General features: G+C 43.7%; 1 non-coding gene across 1 annotated transcript; it reads left to right on the forward strand.

Moving 5' to 3' along the window:
• The first annotated feature begins 302 nt into the window (after positions 1–302).
• Trnas-cga (transfer RNA serine (anticodon CGA)) lies at positions 303–377 on the forward strand. Its single transcript has one exon. It is a non-coding gene; the product is annotated as a tRNA-Ser (tRNA).
• The last annotated feature ends 20,378 nt before the right edge of the window (positions 378–20,755 follow it).

The raw sequence follows: 20,755 nt of genomic DNA on the forward strand, positions 1-20,755 counted from the left end.
TAAATAACGTAAGGGCATCACACACATCCATGCCCGAGGCAGGATTCGAACCTGCGACCGTAGCGGTAGCGCGGTTCCAGACTGTAGTGCCTAGAACCACTCGGCCACTCCGGCCGGTCCCAGAAGAAGAAATTTAGTTTATTTACAGTACTTGGCATGTGGAAGTTGATCTCATCGGAAGATATCATAACAGCATCAGGAGGAATATTCAGAAGAATTTAATCAGACACATCTCTGAAAGTTTGGAAGGTAGGAGACGAGGTACTGGCAGAAGTAAAGCTGTGAGTACCGGACGTGAGTCGTGCTTCGATAGCTCAGTTGGTAGAGCACTTGCCCGCGAAAGGCAAAGGTCCCGAGTTCGAGTCTCGGTCGGGCACACAGTTTTAATCTGCCAGGAAGTTTCACATCTCTGAAAGTTTCGAAATCTCTCTTACTTAATTCTTGGGTAACCATCATTTTGTGTGTGTGTGTACGTGAAGATATTAGTGCAGAATTCTTCACACATTCCCATCAGACATTCCCAACGCAGATGCATTTTTAAATGCTGAACGTTTTGGAGATTGCTGGACGGCCGCTCTCACAAGCGCAACATTTTCTGCCGTTGTTACAGTCCGAGGTCGGACAATATATTTTCTTTTCAATGCAGAACCTGGTGCTCTAAAGGTTGATACCCAAACTCGAATAAATTTTCTATCAGGAACAGAATCATGGCGGCCAAGTTCTAATTGAATACAAAATACTCGCTGAGTATTAACTGATGATAACGGGTATGCATTGCACAAATATATTATGCTAGAACTGACATGTGATTACATTTTCACGCAATTTGGGTGCATAGGTCCTGAGAAATCAGTACCCAGAACAACCACCTCTGACAGTAATAACGGCCTTGAGACGCCTGGGCATTGAGTCAAATAGTGCTTGGATGGCGTTTACAGTACAGCTGCCCATGCAGCTTCAACACGATACCACAGTTCATCAAGAGTAGTAGTGACTGGCGTATTGTGACGAGACAGTTGCTCGGCCACCTTTGACCAGAAGTTTTCAATTGGTGAGAGATCTGGAGAATGTGCTGGCCAGGGCAGCAGTCGAACATTTTTTGTATCCAATAAGGCCCGTAGAGGACCTGCAACATGCGATCGAGCATTGTCCTGCTGAAATGTAGGGTTTCGCAAGGATCGAATGAAGGGTAGAGCCACGGGTCGTAACACATCTGAAATGTAACGCCCACTGTTCAAAGTGCCGTCAATGCGAAGAAGAGGTGACCGGGACGTGTAACCAATGGCACCCCATACCATCACCCCGGGCGATACGCCAGTATGGCGATGACGAATACACGCTTGCAATGTGCGTTCACCGAGATGTCGCCAAACACGGATGCGACCATCATGATGCTGTAAACAGAACCTGGATTCATCGGAAAAAATGACGTTTTGCCATTCGTGCACCTAGGTTCGTCGTTGAGTACACCATTGCAGCCGCTCCTGTCTGTGATGCAGAGTCAAGGGTAATCACAGCAAATGGTCTCCGAGCTGATAGTCAATGCTCCTGGAAACGTCGTCGAACTGTTCGTGCAGATGGTGGTTGTCTTGCAAACGTCCCCATCTGTTGACTCAGGGATCGAGACGTGGCTGCACGATCCGTTACAGCCATGCGGATAAGATGCCTGTCATCTAGATTGCTAGTTATATGAGGCCGTTGGGATCCAGCACGTCATTCCGTATTACCCTCCTGAACCCACCGATTCCATATTCTGCTAATAGTCAATGGATCTCGACCAACGCGAGCAGCAATGTCGCGATATGATAAACCGCAATCGCGATAGGCTTTATCAACGTCGGAAACGTGATGGTACGCATTTCTACTACTTACACGAGGCATCACAACAACTTTTCACAAGGCAACGCTGGTCAACTGCTGCTTGTGTATGAGAAATCGGTTGGAAACTTTCCTCATGTCAGCACGTTGTAGGTGTCGCCACTGGCGCCAACCTTGTGTGAATGCTCTGAAAAGCTAATCATTTGCATATCACAGCATGTTCTTCCTGTCGGTTAAATTTCGCGTCGGTAGCACGTCATCTTCGTGGTGTAGCGATATTAATGACCAGTAGTGTATAAAGCAGTAACATAAATCACCAAAAAGCGGTCCTCCTGAATGCCACCGAGAAGTCGGTAGTTCATGAGGCGGTCACACACCCAGAACAATATTATTGGAAAAAAGAGGTTCATTATGCAGAAACTGTGGCAAAACATCTCCAATGACCACCAGGTAACGCGCACAATTCAAAGGGAACGATTTTATTCAACGTCAGCTCACAAGTTAATAACGAGTCATCGCTGGTGGTCAGAGACAAGCGTGGAGTATGGATTTTCAACACTCCACATACGCGGCCTATTGCTGCAGTTGAACATAGTTCAAACAGCTGTCATCCAGTACAGACAATTAGAAATTGGCTATGGCAGTACTGTGCTGGATAATCCAGTGACGAAACTGAAAACTAGGTCCAACATTGTTTTGGATGCACTGGTTACACGTTACGAAAGACACGGTTACAGTAATTTTCAGGAAATGGCTCCAAGTAAACAATTTATGATGAGGGCCGCGTAAGCGCAGCAATAAACTAAACTACTTACATAAAACTGATGCCTCTAACAGCTTCGTGCGTCTTACCTGTAAAAGGAAAGACTGTCGTTAATGATTCGCTTATACAATAGGAACAATAGCAATCACAAGGAATATTATCACAAAGGAGACGAAAATCTGAACAGACCTTAAAAGAAAGATTCATATTGATCTTAGTCAAATATGAAGCTAAACGGTCATAGAATGTGTATCAGCTATTACAAAAACTGAATTTATGTCACATGCAAGCGCATTTCTATTGCGACGATAACGAACTTCAGATTTCTGAGAGGAAAACCGCAGAAACTTATGAAATCGTTTATTTAATTGAGATTTTTGGAGTTTAATTTCAGATACGGACACAAATTAATATTTAAGTGCGAAAGGGCTTTCAGGATAACTTAATGTTGTATGGAGAGTAGGAATTAGCTTGCGTTGACTATCATTCACTGGTTAGATTGCAGAAGGTGGGAACAAAATGTTCAGTGTCAGAACATCTGACAAGGATGCGTCACCAACTCGACCTAGTATTTCAAGGAGAAAAAAAGCACACTTGCAAGATACCAGCCACGGCAATCGATACCGCGCGAAGATTTGGGCTGTAATTCTACAGCACGCACTTACTACCTGTAAAGGGAGTTAGTAAGAGGTGTGCGAAATATTGCTGTGACACTGGTAACATGCTTTGTTCATTATGTGAAAGTGAGAGGTTTCTAACAATAGATCTGTTTGCTTTGAACATTTTTATAGATTGATTCACAAATGGAGAGAAAATGAATGAAACGGATGAGTGTGTCACTAAAGAAGTAGCGTAGAGCTATTTAATAATTAACATAGGCAGTGTGCATTATTTTCTTTGGATTTTATAACTGACAGTGTTGAAATAACGGACAAATGCAGGAGTGTACTATTCCTCAACGTGATTGGCGTGATTAAATTGTAAATCGAACATAATTAACTTCGTTTCACAATAATTCTTCAGCTGCTTAGGTTTACTCATTTTATTTTTGGCGCCAATATAAGAGTACTCTCAATAATATTGAACACTCTCATATATATTCGTGAAGTTGACATATTAAATACCGTACTCAACTTATTTAACTATTTTTTGCATAGAATAACATGTGTTCTGGAACAAGATTTCACAACATGTTTGAGAGATGTGTCCACCAGCCCCCTTTGATTGCTGTGGTTGATATCTTACAAGTGTACTTTTTTCTTCCTATAATGTGAGCTCGAGTTAGTAATTGTGAGTGGCATTGTTTTACTTTTTTTTCGCTGTAGGTATGGAATCAAATCCGTTTATTTGAACACTGAAAGGAATGAAGAGTTTGTTACTGTAAAAACACGAACTACTTTTACGTATTGTATATGTGTCTTTGCCTATTAATATTTAAATGAAAAATAAAACTCACTTTCCTTAGCTTGGACATGTTTCAGCACTACTGATTAATTATCAGTGTTTTTTTTTTTGTTTCTTGGTTTCCCATTTTGTAATTATGGTTCACATTTGGTATGTGCGTTGGCGGAAACAGATGTTGTTCTTTAGTGTGTGTCGCCTGCAGCATCCGTACTGCATATTTCATACTGTGTTTCATGTAAGTAGCTATATGTTTTGGACGCGAGTATCTGTTACGGTTGTCACGCTCTAAAATTTTAAAAGTACAGATGTACTTATATAATTAGATGAAATGCGATTATTATGGTATGTAATTAATTTTTTCAGTTCTCTTAGTTCTTCTTATCTCTCAAACACAATTTATCGTAAACTTCAACTGTTTGGCAAAACTTACTTGTATTTCTCATAAGAAGATTTTAAAAACTTAGAACCCAGGTTCGTCGTTGAGTACACCATTGCAGCCGCTCCTGTCTGTGATGTCAAGGGTAACCACAGCAAATGGTCTCCGAGCTGATAGTCAATGCTGCTGGAAACGTCGTCGAACTGTTCGTGCAGATTGTTGTTGTCTTGCAAACGTCCCCATCTGTTGACTCAGGGATCGAAACATGGCTACACGATCCGTTACAGCCATGCGGATAAGATGCCTGCCATCTCGACTGCTAGTGATACGAGGCCGTTGAGATCCAGCACGGTGTCCCGTATTACCCTCCTGAAGCCACCGATTCCATATTCTGCTAACAGTCATTGGATCTCGACCAACGCGAGCAGCAATGTCGCGATACGATAAACCGCATTCGCGATAGGCTGCAATGCGACCTTTATCAAAGTCGGAAACGTGATGGTACGCATTTCTCCTCCTTATACGAGGCATCACAACAACGTTTCACTAGGCAACGCCGGTCAACGGCTGTTTGTGTATGAGAAATCAGTTGGAAGCTTTTCTCATGTCAGCACGTTGTAAGTGTCGCCACCGGCGCCAACCTTGTCTGAATGCTCTGAAAAGCTAATCATTTGCATATCACAGCATGTTCTCCCTGTTGGTTAAATTTCGCTTCTGTAGCACGTCTTCTTCGTGGTGTAGCAATTTTAATAGCCAGTAGTGTACAACTGCGAATATACCACCACACAACAAACACACGATGCTCACCTAGCCAGGCCATTGTGCTTACTGAAAATGGCACATATTTTGTTGTTGGAGTAAGGGATAGGGAAACCTCTAGTGAGGTGTGCAATGTGCATCTGAATACTAGATCATTACAAGGTATTTGCAGTGGAATGGAATAGAGAAAAATATATCTGGATACAAGTGAAATTTGCATATGGCGTTGGTGTTACCTGAAGTCCGTAGACGGTGAACAGCGGAGTGGAAGTACACGAGAACCTGCCCTCGCTGATAGCTTTATTGCGCAGCTTGAATCTGCGCTGCGATTGAGGCCTCTCCGGGGGTAGAGAGAGAGAGAGAGAGAGAGAGAGAGAGAGTGATGGAGAGGCGTAGCAGACCCCGGCAGCGGAGCTTTTAATCTGCAGGGACTTTCTCCAGGGAGGCGTCGTTCTCAGGGCGTCGCCGCCCAATCTGACGCCTGGGGCTGGGCCGATGCCGGCCCGGGGCGCAGATTACACCGCACCTTAAACTGCGCCAGCTCCAGGGAGCGAATGAGTTGAAGAGGACGCGTTGTCGGCACAAGGGCGGGCTCACCGGCACACAGACACACTCCTCAGGTTGTCAGCACCGACTACTTCACAGCATGTTCAAGCGGTAGTGCCAAAATGCTAACTCTTGCCTAAAAGAATTAAACATAACCAGAAACTTGGTCCTCAGTCTTTCACCAGATATTTGCACTTTGGAATTGTTGTATTCGGCAGATGTACTTGGTGTCAAACATACAGGGCTATTACAAATGATTGAAGCGATTTCATAAATCCACTGTAGCTCCATTCATTGACATATGGTCACGACATACTACAGATACGTAGAAAAACTCATAAAGTTTTGTTTGGCTGAAGCCGCACTTCAGGTTTCTGCCGCCAGAGCGCTCGAGAGCGCAGTGAGACAAAATGGCGACAGGAGCCGAGAAAGCGTATGTCGTGCTTGAAATGCACTCACATCAGTCAGTCATAACAGTGCAACGACACTTCAGGACGAAGTTCAACAAAGATCCACCAACTGCTAACTCCATTCGGCGATGGTATGCGCAGTTTAACGCTTCTGGATGCCTCTGTAAGGGGAAATCAACGGGTCGGCCTGCAGTGAGCGAAGAAACGGTTGAACGCGTGCGGGCATGTTTCACGCGTAGCCCGCGGAAGTCGACGAATAAAGCAAGCAGGGAGCTAAACGTACCACAGCCGACGGTTTGGAAAATCTTACGGAAAAGGCTAAAGCAGAAGCCTTACCGTTTACAGTTGCTACAAGCCCTGACACCCGATGACAAAGTCAAACGCTTTGAAATTCGGCGCGGTTGCAACAGCTCATGGAAGAGGATGCGTTCAGTGTGAAACTTGTTTTCAGTGATGAAGCAACATTTTTTCTTAATGGTGAAGTGAACAGACACAATGTGCGAATCTGGGCTGTAGAGAATCCTCACGCATTCGTGCAGCAAATTCGCAATTCACCAAAAGTTAACGTGTTTTGTGCAATCTCACGGTTTAAAGTTTACGACCCCTTTTTCTTCTGCGAAAAAAACGTTACAGGACACGTGTATCTGGACATGCTGGAAAATTGGCTCATGCCACAATTGGAGACCGACAGCGCCGACTTCATCTTTCAACAGGATGGTGCTCCACCGCACTTCCATCATGATGTTCGGCATTTCTTAAACAGGAGATTGGAAAACCGATGGATCGGTCGTGGTGGAGATCATGATCAGCAATTCATGTCATGGCCTCCACGCTCTCCCGACTTAACCCCATGCGATTTCTTTCTGTGAGGTTATGTGAAAGATTCAGTGTTTAAACCTCCTCTACCAAGAAACGTGCCAGAACTGCGAGCTCGCATCAACGATGCTTTCGAACTCATTGATGGGGACATGCTGCGCCGAGTGTGGGAGGAACTTGATTATCGGCTTGATGTCTGCCGAATCACTAAAGGGGCACATATCGAACATTTGTGAATGCCTAAAAAAACTTTTTGAGTTTTTGTATGTGTGTGCAAAGCATTGTGAAAATATCTCAAATAATAAAGTTATTGTAGAGCTGTGAAATCGCTTCAATCATTTGTAATAACCCTGTATAAATGTGCCACGAAAAGTATCCTGTACCACGGAAGCAGTTGCTGTTACGAAGTGGCATGCTAGCACGCAGCAACTTCACAGATTCGTCACGGGGCCAAACACTGTTAGGCAACAGCTATAGCAAAAAAACATACTGACGGAAAAATCGCAGTACCTAAAAATAATTAATGCACAATAATGAAATTTCGGAAATACATTTGTCTAGGTAACACATTTAAATGATTAACATTAAAAGGTCACAGGTTAATGTACGCGCGAGATAAGCCATTGCAAATGTGAAATGCTGATTCATTAATAGCCGCTGTGACCGCCAGAATGTTTAATGCAAGCATTCAGTCGTATTCGCATTTTGTTGTACAGGTGCCAGATGTTAGTTTGTGGGATGGAGTTCTTTGCCTGTCGCGCGTGATCGGTCAGTACATCAACGGTTAATGCTGGTTGCGGATGACGCTGGAGTTGTCGTCCGATGAAGTCTATTCGAGACAGATCTGGTGATCGACCAGGTCAAGGCAACAAGTCGAGCATGTTGGGTTACAACAGGGGTAAGTGGACGAGCGATATCTTGTTGGAAAACAACCCCTGCAATACTGTTCATGAATGGCAGCACAGCACAGCCGGCCTAATCACCAGACTGACGTACAAATTTATGGTCAGGGTGCTTGGGATAACCATGAGAATGTTCCTGCTGCCATACGAAATCGCAACCCAGACGATAACTCCAGGCCTAGGTCTTGTGTGACTAGCACGCAGACAGGTTCGTTGTAGGCTCTCAACTGGCCACCTTCTAACCAACACACGACCATCACTGGCACCCTGGCAGAACCAGCATGCAGAAAGCACAATAGACCTCCATCGTACCCTCCGACGAGCTGTCGCTTGTAACCACTGAAGTCGCAATTGGCAATGGAGTCACTGGTATGCCCCCTACAGAGCGTCCAGCTAGGAGCTTTCCTTGAGGTAACCGATTTGTCACAGTTCATAGAGCTACTATGGTGTCAACTGCTGCTCGAACTGTTGCTGCAGATGCAGCACGATGCACGAGAGCCATACGCGGAACACGATGGTTTTCCCTCTCGGTAATGCTATTTGGTCGTCCGGAGCTCGGTCTTCTTGCAATTGTACATTCTCGCGACCACCGCTGCCAGCAATTATGTGCGGTGGCTACGTTCCTGCCAAGTCTTTCTGCTGTATCGCAGAAGGAACACTCCTTTTGTTCACGCCTGCCAACCTTTTTTTTATATCGCACAACTCCTTCTTGGTGTTGCGATATTTTTCCATCAGTGTAGATTGCAACACATATTATTAATAAGTTACAATGATTTATTGACTGTGCCGGCCGGAGTGGCCGTGCGGTTCTAGACACCACAGTCTGGAACCGAGTGACTGCTACGGTCGCAGGTTAGAATCCTGCCTCGGGCATGGATGTATGTGATGTCCTTAGGTTAGTTAGGTTTAATTAGTTCTAACTTCTAGGCGACTGATGACCTCAGAAGTTAAGTCGCATAGTGCTCACAGCCATTTTGAACGATTTATTGATTGTAGTTCTACAACACGGAAGTCGAGTATGACAATTGTGCTTACAGATATCTGTCTATAAACACTGGTATAGTCCTAAAAGCAGTGAATGATGACTAACATCAATTGTATAATGTCCAGTTTGGCTTTTCTCGACTGTAGCCGTAGTTGAGTCCTCAGAAACCCGCTATGACTGTGTCCACACACACTATCCCAACAGGCTTCGGAAAGCTCAACGGTACCAATCGACCACCGCGTCATCCACACCCCATAGGCGTCAATGAATACAAATATGGAAGGGCATGTGAACAGCACACCGCGATCCCGGCCGTCGTAAGCTTTCGTGACCGGAAACGCTACTTTCCAATTACGTAGCTCCTTATTTGGCCTCACAAAACACTTGCTGGATGGGTGACCACTTGGGAACTATTTACACAGCTCAATGTGACCACCGACTCTGTTCGATGTCAGCGTACAATAAACACTCACAGACGACAGGTGGCAGCATTAGCTGTGGAGGGATATTAATCTTGTCGGGGGGATGTGGAAAATAGTGCAGTCGTTGTCGTGCAGAAATGTGGCGACTTATCTGACGTACAGAAGGGTATGACCATTGGGTATTAGGCCAAGGGTGGAAGCTTTTCCGAAATTGTTAACTTTGAAAATTGTTCGCCTGCTGCCGTAGTTAAAGAAGTATACCATGCGTGGAAAAATGGTGCTGTTCAAAATCGGTGTCGAGGCAACTGTTGTGCACCATGAACCATAGACGACAGGGGTGAACAAAAAAATGGCTCAAATGGCTCTGAGCACTATGGGACTTAACTGCTGATGTCATCAATCCCTTAGAACTTAGAACTACATAAACCTAACTAACCTAAGGACATCACACACATCCATGCCCGAGGCAGGATTCGAACCTGCGACCGTAGCGGTCGCGCGGTTCCAGACTGTAGCGCCTAGAACCGCTCGGCCACTCCGGCCGGCAGGGGTGAACAACGACTGCGGTGATGTGTACGGGCAAATAGACGTGCAGCTATTGAGCGACCAACCGCCCAGATGAACCAAGTGGCTACGAACAGTACCTACTCAACGGCCATTCAGAAAACGTTGCTGCGTATCGGCCTCTGCAGCAGGTGTACTGATAGCCGTTTATTCTGGAAGACACAGTCTATCAACACAAGTATGCATCTATCCTTTGGGACCTTGTCCACACCTACGTGCAGTTTTGTTTTCCATGGCATCTACCATCAGGACAATGCAACGTGTCACACAGGTCGCAAAGTACGTTCGTGATTCGAAGAGTACCGGGATGAATTTATCGTACTCCCCCCGGCCACCAAACTCACCGGATTAAAACACACCACTGGAGCTGGCGTGGTCCACATCTCTGTCGTACCTTCCGTAATCTCACTGACTCTGTTTCTGCCCATATCGTAGCGGCCCGCGTTGCAAAACGTGGTTATTCAGGCTTTTGACACGTGATCACATAAATGTCACTGGACACTGTACGTGACGTAAAGTGGTTGCAAAACATAATCCTTGTCGTGTGTACCCCGTCTTGAGTCTGACCACATCTATGTTGCGCCTGAGTCGTAGGCATCTCAGCACTCTTCTATGTAAGCTGTGTCCTGTATGTTCGTCTAAGGAGACTGGAAGAAGTCACTGGGTGCTACTTCAGGAGTATACAGGGAGGGGGAGAGGGAATGAGGCAACATTTGACAGCCTGAAGAATCAGCATGTGTGACAGCCCTGTACATAATGAACTGGGGCATTGTCAACAATCAAGCTTCCTGCGACACTCTGTCTCCATCAACCTATCTTGAGATGGGACCATAAATGTGCGACCGAATTTACATGAACTGATTCTACACCATCTGTTGTAGTTTAGAGACTGATCACATGCTGCTACAGAATAGTTTCTATTAAAATAAATTACAAGTTTTTAAATTATTTCGAGACCTGTTAACTGTAATATAAATAAATCAATGGAGCTGGAGTTGATTATATTAGACGAGTTAGGCATCACACGAAATAATTTTCAAAGTCAAGAGTTTACTCGATAAATGAAAACTGTTATAGTGGCTCTATTCCTGTCGTTAAAGTCTAGCTCTTGGCGAGATCCACAAATGCAGACTCAAAGCGTTGCTCGTAATCCACAAATAAATGATAAGACTGTTACTTCGATAATGTGTATCAACACACCTCCGGATGAAAATCTCAAAGTTCCTGTATGACCTCACTCACAGTAAAATTCTATGTCACAATGTAAACTGACATGGGTAAAAAGAAAAAAATTCCAACAGTCGCAGTTTACTTGCTGCTCAAAAAACTGTCACAATGACACTGCTAAAGCGCGTCCTGCAGACAGAGCTTCCAATCCTTTCGATGCTAAACACAAGGTTCCTCCTGTCGGCTTGACACGACAGCCCAGCTTCTTACGTCTTGGCCCTATTACTCCTTTTAGCTTACTTCCCTTTGGCTACAGCTATCGTCTCTTCTTTCCCATGCCACCGTGTCCTATTCACATGCACTACATTACAATGTTACACAATTTTTGAACCAATTGGCCAACTTGAATTAAAAGAGTTTCATCAGAAATTGTGCTCAAGCGTTATTCAGAATGACACCAAACACTATCTACTTAAAAATTAAATCTACTAATAAAACAATTACGGCGATACCAAGTGAATCATAGTGACCGAAGTTGAACTAAAAACCGACTTTGACGAATGCTGTCAGTGTCCAGTGCAACACGCGCTGTCCACATTCATTCACTCCTTCCTTTGCGTCACCACAGATAAGAAGTAACTGTTCCAATATTTATTGAAAGTGCAAGACATGCGAGGGGCATATATGTACAGTGTGGTTATAATTAGACTTCCCCTGCTTGACAGGGTCCTGTCATGCGCCAAACCATCTTCAGCCCGAAAAAAGTGTATCACTTGTTTCTATAGCGTCACCTTGTTATCGATTTTTACCTTTTTGGAAGATGAAGGTAGGAGACTGAAAAGTTTGTTAAGATTTTTTATATTTTTCCTACATTTTTGTGTTAAAATGTTGTAGATATGTGATACCCGATGGTCGAGAAAAAGTTAACAATTACGATGCACTGGGCACTGCGAACGGTTGCCGGTGACTGCTAAGAAGAATATCTCGAGTATGTCTTTTCGTAACAAACTAAATGCAAACGCCAGTAAAGTAAAAGACAGGAATATTGGTAAAAGCAAAGTTCAAAGAAATTAAAACCCTAAAGGGGACGTATAGTAATTTTCAGTTAATAACTTGAAACGAAAGTGAATATAATTATTCTTTATTTAGACAGGGAAAGCAAGGTTACCTTTTATTGAAGAGTGATTAATTATAAATGAAAAGTCATTTCATTTAATTCTGAAAGGTTGAGAGTGACGAAATAATTTATTACGATAATATTTCAGTAGAGTAAAGGACATTGGTGAAGCAAAGCGCTACTTACTGAGGTTATCGTTGATTGACAAAGAATGATAAGCAATATTAAATTATATCTTGCATTGTGAAAGTGGTCTCCAATTCCCGTAAAAATTTAAAATGTTTACACTGATTGCTTGTATGTACGATTATTCGTTGAAGCTTTAATTGAGAAGCAACTATAAGAGGCGAGGCTGTGGATCTATATGACGTTCTCATCAGTTATATACGAAAGCTGTCGTTTCTGGTACCGACGTTGCTGAGAAAGTGTTTAGTCAGAGTACACAGAGTAAACTTCGCTATAGGTTGCTGTTATTGGTGAAATAAATATATCATTCCTATTCCCCATAGTATTTTTCTTGTGATTGACACTAGCTTTGGTGGTTGTTTATTTTTCGAACCCTGATTATCAAATGTGTTGTTGTAATTAATATCCAGATAGCTACCACTGACCCCATTATACCACGAAAAGCATTATTGTGTACATCCTTTTGTATATAGTGATATCGCAACGAGCTGTAGTGTGATTTATAGCGTGAGAGGCTGTATGTCAAATCTTATATGTCGTCGTTGTGTTAGTACAGACGATCATTTCCAGTCACACAGATTACGCCGTTGAATGTAGGCAAGGTTTTGTCAGTAGACCTTATTGTGGCATTACGAGAGTGAGCTGCATTGTCCGACGTTGCTATGCACCTACGTATTTCAGTGCTGTTAGACACTGTTCATAGAGTATATTTCCTAAGAGCTAGTGGTATCTAAATCTAAAGGCTGGTGCAGTACAGCCCCCATGATAAGCGAGTGATCATAAGACAATGAAACTTCTTGGATATATTTGTAAGGAAATGCTGGAGGTAAGTAAAGGAAAAACCATTGAAATAGACACATTTTAATTTCCACACGAGAGGCTAACATTTGTTAATTGCGTAACAAAATGGTTCAAATGGCTCTGAGCACTATGGGACTTAACATCTATGGTCATCAGTCCCCTAGAACTTAGAACTACTTAAACCTAACTAACCTAAGGACAGCACACAACACCCAGCCATCACGTGGAAGAGAAAATCCCTGACCCCGCCGGGAATCGAACCCGGGAACCCGGGCGTGGGAAGCGAGAACGCTACCGCACGACCACGAGATGCGGGCAATTGCGTAACATGTTTACGTTAAAGGCTATAGTCGTTGCACAATGTTACGAGCATCTGAATCCACGACAGTCTGAAACCGCACTACGGATATCATTTCAGAACTGCTGACAGCACTTTTCGACCTTAGGCAACGGAGCATTCAACTGTTCGCACAGTTCGAGCACTGCTTGAAGATGGCACATTGCGTCCAGCATTCTCAGCCACCGCAATACGACATTTTTCAACAATTTGTGGTGCAATCGGCCGTCGGCCTGTCCCAGGAGCAATTGCCAAATCGCCAGTTAATTCGAACTTACGAAACATGTTCTTCAAACCCGGTGCGGAAAGCGGACCTCTCCGTATTCCTTTAGTGCGTCGATACTCGCGAAGAGCAGCAGCTGTCGTTTTGATAAAATAGTTTTACAAGTAAAGCCCTGTTCATCTTGTCCACACTCATGTTGAATATCAGCAACCGTAATGCCGACACTAGTTCCAGTAACGAAAGCTTAACCGTAATCATCTTCTCCACTGCCACATCAAGGCAGATCGCTGAGATTCTGTGATGGTTCACCCACCTGATTTCTTCTAAAGATCTCCTTGCTGCTGCGCAGACGTAGCAGCCAGGTCACAAACTCAATGTTTTTGAGAGGAGGCTGTAAGAGCCTAGTGATATGGCAAGCGCTCTCAGTGCAAAGAAATAATGGCTAAAATTTCAATCAGGAATGCCACAGGCTTTTATAATTACCACGAGAATCGCTCCGCAGACAAATTCTCAAACTGCTGACAATATACACTGATGTATGCGAGACCCTACAGTCAAATCAATGGATTTGAAAGAGGGCGCATTATTGGCACGAGAGAACGTGATGCTGCCATCCTGGAAATTGTTGCTCATGTAGTACCAAGAGTATGGACAATGCAACGAGTGTGTGCAGAATGGTTCACGGAAGACGATAGAACAAGACGAGGTAGGAGGTGGGTGAGGTCGCAACCCCCCCCCCCCCCCCTCTTTTCCCCGAGAAGATCGACACCTCATCCCAATGACATTGCTTGACAGATCTGCGTCCTCCTGGACTCTGGCGCAACAGTGTAACACATCGTAAACCATCAGGAGAGTCTGTCTCCGTTTATTACGGCCTGGTTACATGCACATCGCCCACTTCTCCACCTGCCATTGCTATACGGCAATGGTGTATGCAAAGACGTCACAGCGGACAGGAAAGGCTTTAGATAGCGTTTTCGGACGAATCTACACTGTTTGTTTGAAAATGTCGGGGCCGCGTTTTGGTTCGCTGCAGACAAGGTGAGCGGGATCGCACAAGACATACAGCGCCAAATTGTGGTGCTGTTGGGTACAACCACAAATCACATTTGGTGCGTGTCCAGGGCACTGTGACCGGTGTGACCTACGTGAGTGGCACCCTGCGACCTATAGCCATACCCTTTCTGCACTGCACCCCAGACGCCATTTTTGAGCAAGATAATACACGAACACTTGCCTTCTTGGTGTCACAAATAAATTTCATTCTTTCTACTCCGTTCTTCTCTGCATTGTACGCAGAGTCACGATTATTTAATATCATTGTACAGGGCGCGCAACTCAGGTGTTAATCTTTGGCCTGTAACACGAACTGTCCCATAGGATCCCTCATACCTGACTCTACCCTCTGGGCTCGCATATTTGTCAGAAGCCGAAGATGCACGAATGCTTCGTCTGAACTCCGTTATTCTAATGTAATGAAAATTGTTATAAAAGCTACTCCTGTGTTAAGTGGATGATAGTTTACTACTCAGAGTGTACTTAGCATGACAGACAATAGCTGCACGGTAATTTGTGGCATGTGTAGTATTGGGATAAGATCGCCCAGCCTATCGTTACTACCTATAGTAAACATTTCGATGAGTGCGTGAAAACCTTCCACTAGGAGACAGGAATCAACAGAATGAAGCAAGTTGCACTGCATGCAGTCTTTTGGACGCAACTGGGAGGTCTGTGTCCACCCAGGCAGGCTTCAGACTACGCATTGGCATCTATGGGTCCAGTACGAACAACAGTACAAACCCTCCAGCAACGTGGTGGCCGAAGACGATAAAACTGCAATGGAACTTGGGTTAATGCTGTCAGGATCTCTTCATCGACGAGTGCAGGATTTGTCTGCTGCCTGGAGGCAGTTAGAGAAGAGTTTGATGGCGGCACATCCCAGGAATACCGTCCGTAGGGGTCAGCTGCGAGGAGGCTCAGCCACGTTTTGAGCTCGTATAACATACGGATGTTGTACTCCTCCCATTGATATCTCTCGAGCTACCACAGGACACTGCCGCCACAACATTCTCCTCTTTTCTACCACCGCTGCTGTTATAATATTCATGCCATTAATAAATGTGCTATATACACAATTCATTATTAATTATTGCTCAACAGTATTCGATGGTTTAGAAACTACAAGCATTTCCGAGAGACAATCATGTGATATATACAGAGTGTTTCCGTAAGAACGTGCAAAAATTTAACACGACGTAGAGGATGCTCCACTGAACAATTTGAGGTAGGGAACCTGGGGTCGGAGAATCCAGCTTAAGGAGATAATAGGAATAAAATCACAGTACTTGTGTACTTATTTATTTTCATTAGTTACAGTTAACTGCAGACGTCATTACTAACACAATGAACGTACCATTTGTATTGTATCTTAAAAAATGCGCTGCAACTGACAGCCGTCAACCGCAATGCAAGCATGATATCGGCGAACAAGATTCTGAAGCACGCTGACAAATATCCCCGGTGTGTTTCTAATCACATCACTGGCCGCTACAATTATGGCAACTAATTCCATCCCCGTATTCACTGCGGTCTCATACACAAGTGACTTTAGATATCCCCACAGGAAATAATCAAGGGGATTCAGATCAGGTGACGTCGTAGGCCATGGAGTAGGACGTCCCTTTCCAATCCGCGACCAGGAAATACTGTACTGGTACTTCTCTATCGCATTGTACTGTGTGTCTTTGAATAGCATTAAGTAATGAACGGGTCTGTCGTTGATTCATAGCACGTTCTGTCATGGGACAATGTAAGTGCGATACAACAGAGCCACCTTATGGACGAGTAAACAAAGCCTGTATCATTACTTCCTGGTAATCAGGCTCATCCTTACAGAGATTGAAGAATGTACATATACATAAGCAGGACAGTACGTGTAAACTTGTTTACATGTTACTTGTAAATAATGCGGAAAACAATAATGCTAAACAAAGTGGTAGACAAGTTTACTTCCATAGCTCCTTAAGCTGGCTTCTCCGACCCTGGGTTCCCTGTCTCAAATTGTTCAGTGGAGCATTCCCTGTGACCTGTTACATTTTTTCGCTCGCTTACGGGAACACCCTGTATAAACTTTTCAATCGCGTATCAACGACATGGCACCTTAACACACATGCAGTCGGGAAAACAGTAGAATAACACAGGAAGCAGTTGTACTTCAACGTTGCGGGACAGAGGAGGTATTCCTATAGATATTACTCTACTGAATGTCATGTTGAAGTTAATACATTCACGTACTTGCAAAAGAAGAAAAGCGCAGAAAGGTCACTGGGAGCCACTGCTCTTAATTCTCTCGATTGCTTTCCTGTATTCAGAACGTGGTCTGCTGTATAACCAACGAGACTGCCTGCGTTATTAACGAACTATTTACTATGGCAAGTCTGTAGTTTTTCACTGTGGCAAGTTTCTCCTTTCTTGAACAGTTTAATTGGCAATGGACGAGCAATTCCTGCGCTCCGCCCTGTACGATGTGTGACAGAAAAGAAATGTGCTTGTTGGGCTGTCGCTGAAAGTGTTCGGTCTTGCTGAATATAGTATCGATCGTGTCCAAAGTGGACTTTTTGGAATCCGCATACGTCCGGGTTCGCCCCTTACATTGCTCTTCACGTTTCCTAGTGTCGTTTTCAGCTAGGCAGGGCAGGAAGCATGCCGCTTTGGCTTCTGGCGAAGCGCAAGATCGCGTCTGTATTTGACTGACCGTCCACTCCATTGAATCAGATTGGACGAAGCATGAAGGGACTGTTCAAGATGGAAAAGCAGTCCTACACTTATATGCCACGACAAATAGTTTGTTAGTAACGCGAAGAGCCTCCTTTATTTCCTGTTGTACCTCATGTAAAATGCGGTACACGCCAGGTATTGTACGTTACAAGCACACACAGCTTTCCCAAATACTTACTTCGCACGAAGATTGAAGAATCACCAAACTGCTTATCCGAAAGAATTTCAGAGCCTGTATGGTAAATATAAATAAAATACAAATGAAAAGCATTTCGCGAAAAGTCGACAGGTGTAATTACAGCAGATTGATTAATGTTAGCTGTTAAACACTTTTCCTTAAAAAGTTCCAAATAACACTTATTTCCAGTGAGTGTGAAATTTGCGCAGCATGAAGCCGACGCATGCAGTTCTGCTGCTGGTAAAACAAACGTCTGAAACAGACGATTAGAACCAACAGTTCTGACGTCAAGAATTAAACTTGTAAACTGGAATGTTTGTGATAAAATATCTAGAAAAGAAAAACAGCAATGCCTTACATGCGATACTTAATTTTTTACTGTATATCCTGCACAAATCGTTATTGAGGCAACGTAATGATCATTATGACATACACGTGTAATACTTCGACAGTAGAACAATTTCTCATTATCGTTCAGTGAAGGTAGGAGCGCTTTGGAATAAAATCTGCTATAAGCAGACGGTAGACCTACGACAGAAATTCTAAGAATTTCGATAGTTTGGCGTCCCACTTCCAATAGTCTATCGAAAATTAAATAAATCCAAATGAAACTCTATAATCCCGGAGACCTTTTCAACTCTCAGTCATCTATGACTCATATATACAGACTGAAGCGACGAATGAAAATTTGTACCAATGCCGGGATTCGAACCCGATTCCGTTAGTTGTGCAAAGCTACTGCGCCAGGGTGGTGTAGTGGTCTGCACATTTGCCTAGTGAGCAGGAGACTTGGGTTCACATTCCGGCCTTGGTAAAAATTTTCATTCATCGCTTCAGTCTGCATAAATAAATCACAAATCATGCCAACTTTTACGTTTGTCATCCCTCAGTGCCACCAAAAAACAGGACGCTTGGTATTTAGTTGAAGAGTGCTTTAAAATCGACGATCAATTCGAATCGTGCAGTTCGACGCTGAAACTGCCTCCACGTTTAATGTTATAACAAGACCTACAAATTCACATCACCGTCTGAGGTGCCCCCAGTTAAGAAGAGACCAAGACACTCGTCTTGAATTTCGGAAGAGGTCATTTCAAATCTCCGTCCGACCATACAGACTTACGTTTTCCACGAATTCCCCAAACAGCTTAAGGCGAAAGCCGGGATGGCAGCTTTGAAAGGGCTCAAGCGAATTTCTTCCCCAACTTTTTCCCGCCCGTGCTTGCCTATCATCTCCAGTGATGGCCGCGCAGTCGACGGGGCGTTAAACGCTAGTTTTCCTTCCTTTCCTCCAAAGTCACGTAGGCTGAGCGACGGAAATTGTGGTGAAATTTTGCAGCATCGCTTCTCTGTGAATTCTTTTGCAGAATCGTCTTATAGGGCTTGTACATGGAGACATGCAGAATTATCGTTTTTAGTGGCTGAGATTTCTTAGAACATAAGGCTGTCTGTCATCTTTAAGCATGACAAAGTCTCTGCATGTTCTGCTGAATTTGTGAGATGAAACATCGCCAACATTCTATGACATTCAGTGGTCACAAGTATCGCCAAACTTCACACCGTTTGCGGTATGTTGATAGTATTACTTTGGGACCGCATATTCACGACTTAATAAAACGCAGTTTTTGTACATACTCATTCCGACTTTATTTTGTGCAAGGCATCTTCGGTGGCCTGGAATATGTACGTATCGAAACAAATATTCTCTCATTCCCTCCCTCGACCTCTCTCTCTCTCTCTCTCTTTCTGTCTCTCTCTCTCTCTCTCTCTCTCTGTATTCCACACACACACACACACACACACTCACACACACACACACACACAGAGAGAGAGAGAGAGAGAGAGAGAGAAAATTTGGAGTAGGTGGCTTAAGTACCAATTGAAACAAAAATGGAGGGCGTAACCATTATTTGCCAGTTCTTTACTGTGTAGTTCACTTCTGCTTCACTCGACATTCGCTGAAATAGCTTTTAATCAGCACGTATAATATGCAAAAGACACCTGCTGCATACTCTCAAATATTTGTCAGTACAATCTTTCATCATTATAATATTAAAAGAATATGGCGCAGTGAAATGCGTTAGCCAATTAGATGCGAGCGGACTGATAATGAACTGAGAAATTCAAGAACAGGACCAGCCTTTCACTTGTCCTCTAGCCATTTTGCACTTTCTGTCAAGGTCATAGGAAAAGGAAGCTTATGGTGAAAACAGCTGTCGAAAAATATTACGTTGATTTAGTTAATTAGATGAAACGGCAAAGCACTCACGATCCCGGTACAACCACTACTTCAGTTGAGAAGTAAATGAAAGTTTAAAGAACAGCCACAAAATGCGCCCCACCTGCCGTGGTGTGTGGTATGACCTGGATCTGCCTTGGGGCGTCGGTAACAAACAGCCTCGCGTTTCAAAGGCCGGGAACGTGATATACAGTGTCCGACATCAAGGGGCCGCAGGGGGCTAGCTGGCTGCATTGACGTCATCGTGTCACAAATTTTTTTCGTCCTACGCAGCACTACGTGCCAATCGCTCAAATAACTTGAAGCGCTTTTCGAAAAAAAAAAAAAAAATGGGCGCTTGGGGATGGAGCGAAAAGAATCACGACAGCAGATGCAGATTAATCCCAGAAGTACACGTAAAACAGCCACACCTTAATGGTATAAGTGTTAACACTTACGTACTAGACAGATGTTGAAGTAAAAGTGTTTAAATCAACAGCATACCAAATTTAATCGGTGGTGTATTGTCTTCTATTAATTAAAACTTTGGCTGTGGTGTGTGGGATTAAAGGGACCAGATCATTAAAACTTTAAATGTGTAGATAAGTTTTAAGTTCGTAGTTCTTCACGGCTGGAATCAATTTCTGTAAAATTTTTATGGTTTGTTGGCTGCATCATGTTGTAAAATGATGACCTCTCATTATTCGCCAATGTGGGCCAACAATATTCCATCTGAAATTATTGTGCATATGAACATCATCTGGCAATCTTTCTACTCCCGTCATCCAATCAAATCACCAGATTTATTTTACCACTTCTTAAGGATTTATGGGCTCAGGACTGAAACCGATACCTTAGAATTACGGCTGAGATGTCCTAGCAGTATTATTCTCCTTGATGAAGACAACATCCGTCATTGGCCGAAACATGATGCAGTCTATAAGCTAGAAGACTTTTCTGGAAGTGATAGTTTGTTGGTTCCACATTTA

Source organism: Schistocerca cancellata, chromosome 3 (genome assembly GCF_023864275.1).
Source record: "Schistocerca cancellata isolate TAMUIC-IGC-003103 chromosome 3, iqSchCanc2.1, whole genome shotgun sequence".
Classification (NCBI taxonomy): Eukaryota; Metazoa; Arthropoda; class Insecta; order Orthoptera; family Acrididae; genus Schistocerca; species Schistocerca cancellata.